Source organism: Schistocerca nitens, chromosome 2 (genome assembly GCF_023898315.1).
Source record: "Schistocerca nitens isolate TAMUIC-IGC-003100 chromosome 2, iqSchNite1.1, whole genome shotgun sequence".
Taxonomy (NCBI): domain Eukaryota; kingdom Metazoa; phylum Arthropoda; class Insecta; order Orthoptera; family Acrididae; genus Schistocerca; species Schistocerca nitens.
The window spans coordinates 1,118,601,211-1,118,614,551 of record NC_064615.1 but is presented as its reverse complement, the minus strand read 5'-3'; the positions used below and the strand labels follow the sequence as shown (position 1 = coordinate 1,118,614,551).

Sequence of the window (13,341 nt, the reverse complement as noted above, 5' to 3'; positions counted from 1 at the left end):
CATGCAGCCAAAACCATTACTGCAACACCAATCACAAAAAATCAGAAGAAATTGTTCATCATGTTGTAAATTAATGACAAGGACATTGCCTTTCAGCTAAACATGGGAGCTGCAACTAGCTCATAGACGCACAATTTTTACAACCTAGGCAGGGTGATTTGGTCGGATATATAATACAGTCATTCCCACAAATGGATTCTGTACTGTTTCTTCTCCTTATAATCAGTTGCAGCAAGACCCGGAAGTGACAGTGGTCAATCAATTTGCCTGTTTGTTACAGATATGGTGCACCTTGTGTCTACGGCCATTCCGAATGAAGACAGATTTTCTAGCACACATCACGATGAAATGAAATGCTCAGTCTAAGTTCTGCAAAGTATGTAATGTGCCTTTCACTTTGCTAGACACTGTCAAAATTGCATTGATTATCAGCTTTAGGGTCATTGAAACAGTGACATCAAGTGAGTGGTCCCCACCCACAGTGATTGGCCACAAGAAAAGGGACAAAATGCGATTGTGTGCAGACTTTCAAGTCACAATCAAGACGCAAGCTATTCTGGATACCTATCCGATACCAAAGCCCAAGGAATTAGCAGCCAGGCTGAGTAGGGGAAAATATTTTTTATCAATCGATCTGAAAGATGAATACCTCCAATGGAGGTGGACAATGAGATAAAGCAGAAGCTGGTGATTAACACATCACGGGATTATAAAAATATAATAGTTGCCGTCCGGAATTTCCCCTGCCCCAGCGAAAATTCAACAATATCTTGAACAAGTCAGCAAGAAGGTTCCCGATGCTGCAGCAACTTGGATGACAGTATTGTCTGTGGCAAGGACCAACAGGACCACATCAACAATCTTCAGAAACTGTTTCTGTTATTGCAAGACTTATGTTTTTGATCTAACTGCCTCAGGTGTCAGACTTTAACCATACATTGAATAATTGGGACACATCATAGACATGTAGCCACTCGACATGCATCTTAGAGCAATCACAGATCTACCAGTCCCAAAGAACTTACAATAACTTCAGTTTTTTTTTTTTTTTTTTTTTTGTGGGAAAAATCACTTATTATATGAGTTTATTCCTAATGCAGCACAAATTGCTACACCTCTTAAAAAATTACAGAGACAAAGCAAAAGAACACAGCACACTAGATTGAAGAGAGTGCTTCTGCAACAATGTTGCTCAGTTCACCTTGATCCGACAAGACAGCTAGTGCTAGCAACCTGCACTTCCCAGTACAGCATTGGTGCCATCTAATCACACAAAGTTTACAGTCACAATAGGCCGATAACATTCATCTCTGAGATGCTGAACTAAGCCCAGATCAGATACAGTCAGGTGGATGAAGATGCCCTAGCCATCATGTGTGCAGTCCATCATTTTACGAATATTTTAATGGCTGCAAGTTCACTCTGTTTACAGACCATAAGCCATTTGTCATGTTGTTTGGCCCTGACTGAATGATATCAGAAAGAATTGCACACAGATTGCGGTGATTAGCCTAGATTTTAAATGAGTATAACTGTGACATCACGTATCACCCGTCAACACAGCATACTAATGTAGATGCTGTATCATGGTTACGAGTGGGATGTGATGATGAATTTAACCACACTGAACACAAATGTCATCAAATTGACAACCATATCCATGATCAGTTGGTTGATTTTCCACTGGATACTTCCCTGGCGGCTCGGGAGACATGTACTGATGAGACACTTCTGCATGTCCACCACTATGTATTCACAGAATGACCAGCCAGAAAAACAAATATTCCAGATGCCACTGCCAGAAGATACTTGCTTTTTCAGCATTCTTTATTGACTCACAGTTCTGCTGCACACCTCACAGGACAGGCCATGCAAACTCTTCCCTGTTTGGCTGCAACACCAAGTTTCAAAAGTCCTCCACTCATGCCATAGTGGGGTGATACAAAGCATAGGTCACATGTGGGCTTGGACAGTCTGGCTAAAGCAATAACAACGAGCTGCTATGTTTATCAACAGACTCAGGCTACGCTGTAGCAGCAGTTGTTCCCGGGTCTAAGCCAGGTGGACCATGGCAGAGGATACATAATGATTATGCAAGACCCTTTCTACGTTCATGCTGGTTAGTACTTGTCAATGCATATTCAAAATTCCCAGTTGCTGTGCCAATGTAGTTGATGACGTCCTCTGCTACTGCCACAATTGTAGCTCAAGTCTTGGCCGTTGAAGGACTGCCCACTACCGTCATACCAGACAATGGTCAACAATTTATGTTTGAGGAATTTTCAGATTTTTACAATGGTCAACAATTTATGTTGAAGGAATTTTCAGATTTTTGCAACCACAACAGCATTTTCCATGTGTGTACCACACACGTCCATCCTCAGTCGAACAGCGAGGCAGAGCAATTCATTCACATGTTCAACCAGCGAAAGCTCAAGGTTAAGGAATGGCACACTAAGGAAGATGCTTTGTTGATTTTTCTAAGTTTCTACCATTACATGTCCATCAGACAGCATTCAGCAGCTGAATTACTGCATGGATGGCAACAATGGACATTGCTTCATCTCTTGCACCCTTTGTCTGGCAAAGAGCGCCTGGTAACCAATCTGAAGTTTACAGTTTCTCTGCTTAAAAATGGGACCTTGGGGCTACAGTAGACATTTGATGTACGTCATATTAGGCCCTTCTAGCAGGATGCTGTGGCACCAGAATCACATTCATAGGTCTTCCTTCTGCTCCAATACTGCTGCCAAATTGCCTTTGCCTACAGGATCATCTCAACAAGAACCAGATGCTGCAGCACTGTCAGACTTTGGGTCTGTAAACCTTTGGAGCTGGGACTACCACATAACCTAGGCAGCTGCCCACTTTACTCCCATTGCGGTTACAGTTGCCATCACCAATGCAGCTGCCACACCTGCAGCTTGGGGTCACGACTGCACATGATGTCACGATGATGTCACCACCAGAGTCCCCCAGCATCGCAGCTTCAGCAATAGTCACATTTTGGAGGCATCATTGCACCTGATGGTTTTGATATCACCATCTCCATCTCCACTAGCAGTGCACCTTCTATCATTGCCATTGCTGTCACATGTGTTACACACTCCTGATGTCTTCATGGGCTCCCTGCTCAAGGCTAGAACACCAGATCAACTTGAGCTGCCTGAGTCACTGCAGCCTGACAGAGCAGCTGCATCTCATGCCACTGTGACTGGCATCCCTGGATATGTCAGTTTTTTAGCTTTCCCAGTGTACTGGGGTTTGACCTGTGCTGGATGAGGACCTCTTTCCTCCAAGTTGGTCTCATCATTCAAGCAACAGCAGCATGCCAGCAGGCAATCTATGCAACTAAGCTCTCTTCTCCACTCAGCTGCAGGGGACGGATGTGGTATCAGCTCCTGATGTGTAATTTGGTGGCCCCTATTCTGGCTGCAGATTCACATAGCGTGCACAGCCCTTGATGTGAATACAGCATGGGCAATGGCCGTAATGAAGAACAGTGTGCCTCCATAGCACACGCCAGCTCCCACAGGCAGTGGCATGATATCCGAGCCGTGCCTCCAGAAACCAGCCAACCACACGCCATCACATGTGCTAACCGACATTTAAACTGGGAGCTCTTCAAGACACCTGCAGTCTTCTGTGTGTCAGCATCAAGTGAACTGCTCCAGTGCTCTACACATCATCAAACACTACGATGAACTATGCAAACATTATTTGATGCTCTCTCTGGCTCACTGATTGGACTGTGCGTGTTCAAGTATTATATGACCCGAACTGTTTATGGCTCAATATTGTTATTTCTATTTCCGTATATGGTGTTGCATATTGAAATATATCTGGTTCACTGTGCCGTTTCTTGACTGTAGATGCTAGCTTAATGATTCCTTGTGAGGTCTGGATTAATATCCTTTGTGACAATCTAGGGTGCAGGCATAGGTCTGCCTAAATAGGTTAGTCATGCACTACATGCAGGAAGTGGCTACTACGATAGTGGAGTACATATGGTGAGGACATGTGGTTTTCTTAGGCTAGAGAAATATCTCCACAGGCCCCACAAGATTCTTTATGAGCCTGACAGAGTAGTAGTCCAAATAGCAGAATGCACAAAGAAAATGTTAATATAGTGTTAGTTAACTGCAGGAATGTGGGAAGGCCCCAGTAGTAGTTGTACTTATAAATGCAAACAACACCCTTATTGAGACACAAAGCTGACTGAAACCATATGTTAATAGTACTGGAATTCTAAACTCTAGCTGTAATGTATATTGTTAAGATAGGCTGAATGTGAAATTGTTCTGAATGCCTTGTCCAAAAATTACCTTGAGCAGCTAATCAGAGAATTAACTACATAAAGTAAAATCTTGAGCCTGCTGTGGCAAACAGACCCAAACATTTTGACTCGGTGTCAAACAGGGAATCAGTGATATAAGGCCATTAAAGCATCACTCAATACAGCTATAAATACGAAAACAAAGAAAGGTAAAAAGCTCTTTCTGTTTAGCAAGAGCCACAAGAAAATGTTTTCAGATTACTGACAGGTCAACATGAAGATCTCATCTCCAGCACTGACAAAGTTCAAGGGCACTATACATTATGCTTCAGACTGGTGTGTGTCAAGCCAAGTTGTGAGAGACACAAAAGATATGCTTTAGACAGGCATGTGTCTAGTCAAGTTGTGAGGGCCAGAAAAGACCCACTGTGGTTTGACGACTATTTTAGAAAACTGATAATAATGCAAAGAGAGCTTCACTCCGAATTTAAATGTAGTCAAAGCCACATAAACAAACAAAAATGAAATGAAGCCAAAATTGGCATAATGAGGTCCATGCATGATGCATTCAATGAATTTGCATGTAAAATTCTATCTATCGACTTGATAGAAAATCCTAAGGAGTTTTGGTCTTATGTCAATTCAATAAATAGATCGAAGCCATGTGTCCAGACATTCTGTGATCACAGAGTCTTTGAAATGGAAGACAATAAAGAAAAGGCCAAAATACTAGACGCTTTTTTTTAAAAAAAACTGTTTCATTGCAGTTTCTCCCTTAAATCATCACAGAAATAATAAAATGACAGATACTGAACTGAGGGACTATGGGATGAAAATGCAACTGAAATCACTCAACAGACGAAAGGTCACTGGACCTGATAGAATACCAGTTCAGTTCTACATAGAATATGTCAAAGAAATTTCCCCTCTTCTAGCAGTAGTGTAGAAATGCCAGTTCTTGTCTGAGCTGCCGGAGGGGGCTGTGATGTGCATGTGAGGTGTGCTCACTTCTTGTCTGAGCTGTCAGAGGGGGTGGCGATGTGCATGCAAGGTGTGCTCACTTGTGTGTATGAATATGTGTGCCTTTCTTTTACTGATAAAGACTGTGGTCGAAAAGTAATGTGTAACTGTCTTTTAGATGTACCTGTCTGCAACTTAAAGTGTCAAGTGTCATCTGTACAGCAAGTATCAATCTATCTTTACCTTAGATTGTTCATATTCCAAACTGGAGTTTCCCTTGTTCAATTCCACTTTGGGCAAACCCATTGCTTAGGTGCTACTTTTCCTTACATTTCCGTCTTGTTACTCTCTGAAGAAATTCTTTTTTATTCACAGAGTTTGATTCTGATTGAGTAGTGCTACAGCACTATATCTTATCTCTCTTACACTTTGACAGTTGAGGAGTTAATCTCATGAAAACCATGAAAGCACTGGTTTGCCATTATGTCTGCTTCAAAGTCATTGAGTCAGATCTTGGATACTTGGGCTATTTCTGCACAGACTGTGTTTCCAACCAGGCTGTGCCAGTGATAGTTATCCACCCCTGACTCACAGCTACTGAACTGTGAGAGAACATCATTTGATCCATGGGCACCTTGTTGAATCGCATATTGCTTAAAATTATTTATTATATTTTTGTTTTCCGTGCCTAACATAGGATCAGTGCTGCAACCTCAGGGACAGCAATTCTGCCACTTTTCAAAGTTTTCACCATCAGAGGCCTTCCCAAACTTTTGGGTTGAGCACCATACATACACCAACCAATCACCACCATACCTTTTGTGATGGATAACTGTCTGCAGTTTACCTCAGATATTCATCGTATCTTTTCCGAACAGGATGGGATCACCCAACTTTTCATGGCACTTTTACACCCCAAATCTAATTAGAGAGGCTGAGAACATGGAATGCACCTTTAAAACTTATAGTATCCACCTGGAACTATGCAGCTCCACATAACAAGTATTCTGCTGTTACTGCTTCACTACTGAGACAATAGCCCCCACCTCTTTTAGGTCTGCATCTTATGATATCTAGCGGTCAACTGTGTGTTCAGATTCTTTTGATAAGATAGTGTACATTCTTAACACAAAAAGAAAAAGTATTTCCCATCTGTTATAATCATAGTTTTTATTAAATGGGTTAACACATTTAGAGCCCTTCTTAACACAAGGCGGGCTGCTACCTCTCCTAGAGGATGCACATAAATGCTTCTCATGAATTTAACTCACCAGACTGTTTACAAGTCTAGCCTCACACAGCTCGGGCTGTTTACTTCGCAGCTTCACACAGCCTCCACGTGATCTAGCTGCACTGACTTCACCAATAGTCAGCGTGTCTGTCACAGCAGAGAGCAGTGTAGTTTGGGATCCACTTTACTGCACTGTGTTGTGTGTCGAAACAGCACCACAAGGTTATCCTTATGCAGGACCTATTTAGGCTGCCATTGGAGCATGTTGCGGGCAGTTTGGGCTTCACACCAACCACACCAGCAGCTCACCAAACACAGTCATCACCCTCACTGGAAGCACCTGTCACTGATGCTATGCGAGAGTATCATCCACCACTCCTAGGTGACATGTCACACCGCACATCGTCCTGCTGGCAGCCAGTGTCATCGAGCCACACCTCCGGTGTGTGCCAACATCTGACATCCCAGAAGTACTGTTGTTTCATCAGCTGCTATTATCACTGTGCCAACACCTCTGCAAATTGCCGATGTGCAAGAAGTGCTGTCATCCTCAAGGACATATTCTGAGTTCCAGGTTGGAGGCTGCCATCAACCACTCTCGACTCCTGGTTTGCTCCCTACCACAACTTGTGGACTTCATATCGTAGGCACATTTCAGTCAATGTCTAAGAGAGACATTTTCATTTATATTTTAGTTGTGCGATATTCATCCAGAGACACTGCGTTTGTGTACTGTTCTTATGTCAAATGATTATTATTGTAAAATGTGTATCTCAGTCCTACCAGTCAAACCATTTGGCTGAAGAGTACAGTAAAACAAGTATGCAGAAGGCTTTATGGTATTTTGTGGCATTTCCTGAAGAAGTGCTCACCATGACTCTAAGATTTTACAGAACTATGCCTTTTAGACATGAATTTGACAGAAATATTATATGGATGCCAAGTTTGCATAATACTGTTCCAGCTGGTGTGTGTGTGCTCAAAAACTGCTGCTTCTGTCTTGGTGGCTTCCCACCTTCACCACAGCATCTCAGGCTACTTCTTTTTCAAAGTCTTCATTAAACTCATCTGGCCACCTCTTTCTTGGATGGTCTTTGTCCTGGTGCATTCCTCTCCAAGTAGTAATGGGGAATTCAGGCTGCATCCATTTCACAGACCAAACCACTTTGGTCTCTCTGCACTTAGCCTTTCCTCCATGGTCACTTCCATTTGCAGATCTCTTCTTATGTGCTTGATTGTGATCTTGTCTCTTTTTGTCTTTCATAGAGCAGACCTAATGAATTTAATTTCACATGCCTGTAAGTGACTTACACCTGTTTGGTTATGACATTCCTCAACAGACTTTAGATTGTGATGAGCAGAAAGAAAGCTTTGAACGAGGTATGTTTTGCCCTAAGAGGAACTGCCTATCCCAGAGATGTCTTTGTGCTAGGATGAAGAATTGGGATCCTTTGGTTAACATGTTCAGAACCTTTCATCACTTGTCACAAAACTACAAGTACTGAAATTCTTCACATTCTCTATATCTACTCCTCTCCAAAAATAGATTACATGGAGAGAGTGTTCTACTCATTCACATTGCCATCACTTTCTTCCACTCCCACCCTTCCACACCACCATACAGTTAATCCAAATTCAACATGCTGTCCCACAGATCCAATTTTTTCTGTACCTTCATGTTGGTTTCATCCCAAATAGCAACATCATTTGCGAATACAAGATGATTTCAATCTTCTTTTCCTATTTCTTTGATGTCCTTCACTATGGTATCCAGGAGTGTGACAATGAGTAATGGGGAGGATATCTCTCTATGCTCTAATAAACTCTATCTCTCACAGTTATTACAAAGCACCTCAATTTTTGTTTAGAGCCTATGGGGCATTTTATTTTTCTAAGCAGTCTCATATTTTACACATCAGTACACTGTCATATGTCTTCTGAAAATCAAGGACACTATTTTCACATCCTTTCTTTTCTCTGAATATTTTTCCTTTACTGATCAGAGTGCACACATAAAACCAGTTGCTCTTCTGTGAAACAAAAATACACATTGTTCTTGTTCAAATTCAGATTCCAGGATACCTCTCATCCTCTTTCCCAGGGAATTTACCAAGACTTTAGAAAGTGATCCCTGCATATTTAGTACACTTAAGAAAAATTCCCTTGAGAAAACTATAAAATCATGATACACAACTGCTTGCTCACCTTTGGGAGAAATCTGAGGGCAGATCCTCAACCTTGCAATGGAAGTTTTGTCTTAATCCTGGGGCCACAGTGAGCTGCTCTTCCTATTTAACCTCCCAAATTCATCACTCTCTCCATCCTGAGAAAGGAATTATTTGTTCCAAAATCTAGGACAGTGTGTGTCTATCGACAGTACAGACATTTCTCCTTGAAGTAAGTCCTGGCTAGCAATACTGTCTCATAATTTCCAAAATCAGCTAGTTTTACAAAAAGCAGATGCACTGGGATAAAGTCCTGAAGAAAGGAGGCATTTGGGTGAAGAAGTGGTACTGCGATGAGATGGAACAGGTGCCCTTAAGGTGGAAATTTTATAGTAAGACAAGGACTATTTCTCCGCGTAACTTTACTTTATGATTGCTACTTTGCATGTTAAAGTACTTCTGACAGATAATTTAAACAATGACAGCCGATGATGAGACAGTGACTCATGAAACGTTTGCTATGTATTAAAATTACTTTTGTGTGTGTTGTATCTTGAATGAATATGTAAGTTCACAGTTGGTGCTTTTGACATGGAAAAATTCTATTATGGAAGCATAATAGTGATGGTGGTCAACATCAAAGCAAGTTACCTTTTAGAATTGGGAAGAGTCAGGCGTAGCCTATTAAGAGAGTAGGTTTTAGGGTTCTGGAGGAAAGATCACAGGTTATCTTTGGCATGGATACTCATTATGAAGATTTCATCAATGAATCTAAACAAACAAAAGATTCAGGGGGAGAAGGAAGCTTTGCTCAAGGTGGCCTGTACCTCTCCGGCATAGGGAGACAGCATGGAAGTAACCATGAAGTTCCATGGATTTGTAATTTAAAGCAGAAATAATTATGTGTCAGGATATAGTTGTGCAAAAGATTTAGGGAGGAGGTGGTGGGATGGGTGCCAGTAGGATACTGAGACAGGTAATGTTCCATAGGCATGGTACACGAAGGTGGCATCCTCAATGACAAGCAAGGACACCGGCTGTAGGAAGACAGGAATTGTGGAAAAGTAAAGGGAAAAAAATAATTAGAGCCTTAGATGTGGGAGGGGGAAAAGTGAGGCAGATGGTTACTGTTAGAGCAACAGCAGATGTACATTATCTGATCAAATATATCAAGACACCTATTACTAGATGTTGATATGAGGTGTGTCCACCCTTTGCCTTTATGATGGCTTGAACTCTGCTGGGGACACTTTCAGTGAGGTGTCTCCATCTGTGGAGGAATGGCACCCTATTTTAGCTCAAGAGCAGAAACCAGGGAAGGTAGTGATGATGTTAGACACTAGCGTTTGGACCCAAGTCAATGTTCTGACTCATCCCAAAGGTGTTCCAATGGGTTCAAGTTGAGACTTTGGGCAGGCTATTCCATTCCAGCTATGAGGAGGATGTTTTGAAAACTTGATAAATGCAAAAAAGCAATTTTTTTGGAAAATGCGTTTTTAAAATATCATACTGAAATATTACAAATATCTCAAAATATACTGAGGGTCTCGCTGAAGCCTTCACTGACCGTAATTATCCTCCCATTCTTGTACAAAAACAAATCTCCCGTGCCTTATATTTCCAGTCTCCCACCACCTCCCAAAGTCCCACGGTCCTGCCACAGAGGAGTATTCCCCTCGTAACTCAGTACCATCCGGGACTGGAGCAACTGAATTACATTCTCCGCCAGGGTTTTGATTACCTCGCGTCGTGCCCTGAAATGAGAAATGTCCTACCCACTATCCTTCCCACCCCTCCTACCATGGTATTCTGCCATCCACCGAACCTACACAATATACTTGTCCATCGTTACACAACTCCTGCTCCAAATCCCTTACCTCATGGCTCATACCCCTGTAATAGACCTAGATGCAAGACCTGTCCCATACATCCTCCTACCACCACCTACTCCAGTCCGGTCACTAATATCACCTATCCCATCAAAGGCAGGGCTCCTTGTGAAACCAGTCATGTGATTTACAAGCTAAGCTGCAACCACTGTGCTGCATTCTATGCAGGCATGACAACCAACAAGCTGTCTGTCCGCATGAATGGCCACCGACAAACTGTTGCCAAAAAACAAGTGGACCACCCTGTAGCTGAACACGCTGCCAATTATGATACCCCTTATCTCAATGACTGCTTCACAGCCTGTGCCATATGGATCCTTCCCACCAACACCAGCTTTTCTGAATTGCGCAGATGGGAACTATCCTTGCAATACATCCTACATTCCTGTAATCCACCTGGCTTCAACCTTCGTTAGTCACTGTCCTCACCCATCCAGCCCCCTTCCTGTTCCAATTCCAGTACTACACAGCCGTCATTTCACTGCTACACCCAGTCTTTAATTTCTTCTTATAATTTCTTTTTACTTTTATTTCTCTCCTTCCCGCTACTTACCCCCTCCTCCCTCCACACCCTCTCTCCTACCCTCCGTCTAATCTGCAATACTTCACAACCAAGGCAGCAGTGCACTCAAACATATCAACTTGGACAAATGGTTAACTAAAAAGTGCTATGCTAAGTCATACATAAACTGTTTGATTCATGCCTACACACATTGACACAAAGAATGGACGGTGAGGCTGCTGTCATGCCGTCACCCATGGAGGTTGTTGCTCCACCTCCTCAACCGAACATACCCAGTAGCAGTGCGTGGCCTGATCAGGTGATGCCATGGGACATTTCCCTCACCCTCTTGTGAGCAATTCAGGGTCACAGGTGGACAGCGCGCCCTGGCAGTTCTGCTGTCCGTCCCCTCAGCTGCGCCGCTCTTGGGTCCCTCTACCTGCCGTCGGAAGCCATACTCAACGAAGGTGCATCATTTCAGGGGGGAGGGATGTGGTATCGATAGCAACGATGCCACAGCAAGTTCATAAGTTGGCATTATGACGTACCGACGACAGCACCCTCAACCCGGCGCTGTGCTCTACGAGCTCGGCTGTAGATTCTGCCCATTTTTATCAAGAGCAGATGGCCGGGACACTTAGCTTCAGCTTGAGACTCTGCTCATTCTTACAAGTTATGTATGCCGCTGTATATATATTCAGGCTCCAGTAAACCACTTTTACTTACATGCAATACTGATGTATTTTTCCTGCTCCTGTTCCTACCCACGCGCCGCCTTCCTTGAGTATTGGTGTGACTTGTGCAACTTTCCAATCTTTATGTACAGATCTTTTGATGAGAGAGAGGTTGTATTTGATTGCTAAGTATGGCTCTATTGTCACAGCGTACTCTGAAAGGACAAGTCAACACAGTCACAGCCTTACATACCTTAGCAAGCAGAATACCGAGAAGATGTGACAGATATCACTGAGGTGCCCTACTAAGGACAATGTTTTGACTCAGTATCCATACAACTTGTTGTCACACAGGATACCTTGAAATTAAGACCATTATTTTAGAGGGTCAGTCCATCTTCATAATCTGGACTATAGAGCCAAGCTCTCTGCAATGTATCTGACTTGCTGATGCTGTCAATACCGTAGGCAGAAAGGAAGGAAGAAATTCATCATTAGGGACATTGATTTGATTATGCTCTCTATTGAGCTATATTTGGTTACCTGGTTTTGAACATGATTTATTCGATTTATCACTGAGGGGCAAGACAATACATTTCATTTCTGAAATTGATATCAATTAAACTGAGAACTTTAAAGAAAGCTGAAGAATTCAGACTTAAAAAAAGAAATTCAGAGTTAGTGGCCTCCCCCCAGTCTATCTGAAGATGATATACAGAGAAAGCAGTAACTGAAAGCTAGGCAGTGTTCCCCTTTTCACTTTCATCAGCAGTACTACACATTTTGCTTCCTGTAGGTAGATGCTTGTCAACAATTCTGACAATTTATGTGTTTCCTTAACTGAATTTTCCTTGGACACAATAAAAATTACTGGTGTATTTTATTAACAATATTGTGAAAATGCTAGATTGCTACTTGTCTTAAGGATGATACGTCGAGCTGCAGGTAGGTATGACGGAAGGACTGTTACACATTTGAGCTTTTGGCCAAAGGAGACCTCATACATACTTCTCTGGCCAGAATGCAACTGTGTCACATCAAACGGAAACATCAATTCAGATTGGAACAGAGAAGAAAGAGGAACAGCAGGGTTTGGGTGGGAGCAGAGAGGTCAGCTGCCTGGCAGAGCGTGCAGGGATTAGATGGTGGCAGGAAAAGGCTTCCTCGTGCAGCGTCAGGGGGCTGTGGGAGAGACGAGGGGGATAGGAGGAATGTAGAGCAGAGAAGCAGAGGCATAGAGAAGGGGAAAAGTTCACTGGATTCACTGGCAGAGAGTAGTGCTGTCTTCTTTCCTCCCCAACCATACCCTGCTATCCCTCCACCTCCCACACCCCACTCTAGACTGCTTGTTCCATTTGATGCAACACAGATGCATTCAACTGGAGGTAGCAGTAATTAGTGGATAAGGACTGCTTGCTGGTGTATGAGTGCATGTGTGTATTTGTTTGTTTGTTCTCTATGAAGCAGACTTCGGCTGCAAACTCAAATATGTGACAGTCCTTTCGTCATACCTGTCTGCAACCCAGCATGCCATCTTCACAGTAAGTAGCAATTTATCTTTTCCACAATATTGTTGATATTCCATCCTGGACATTCGACTGTTCGATGTATTTTATTGTATTACCTAAGCAGAACTGTAGTTAA

General features: G+C 42.7%; 1 protein-coding gene across 1 annotated transcript in view; it reads right to left on the bottom strand.

Moving 5' to 3' along the window:
• Positions 1-13,341, bottom strand: part of LOC126234805 (Down syndrome cell adhesion molecule-like protein Dscam2) — a 222,741-nt gene that overhangs the window by 169,241 nt on the left and 40,159 nt on the right. The window lies entirely within an intron of this gene.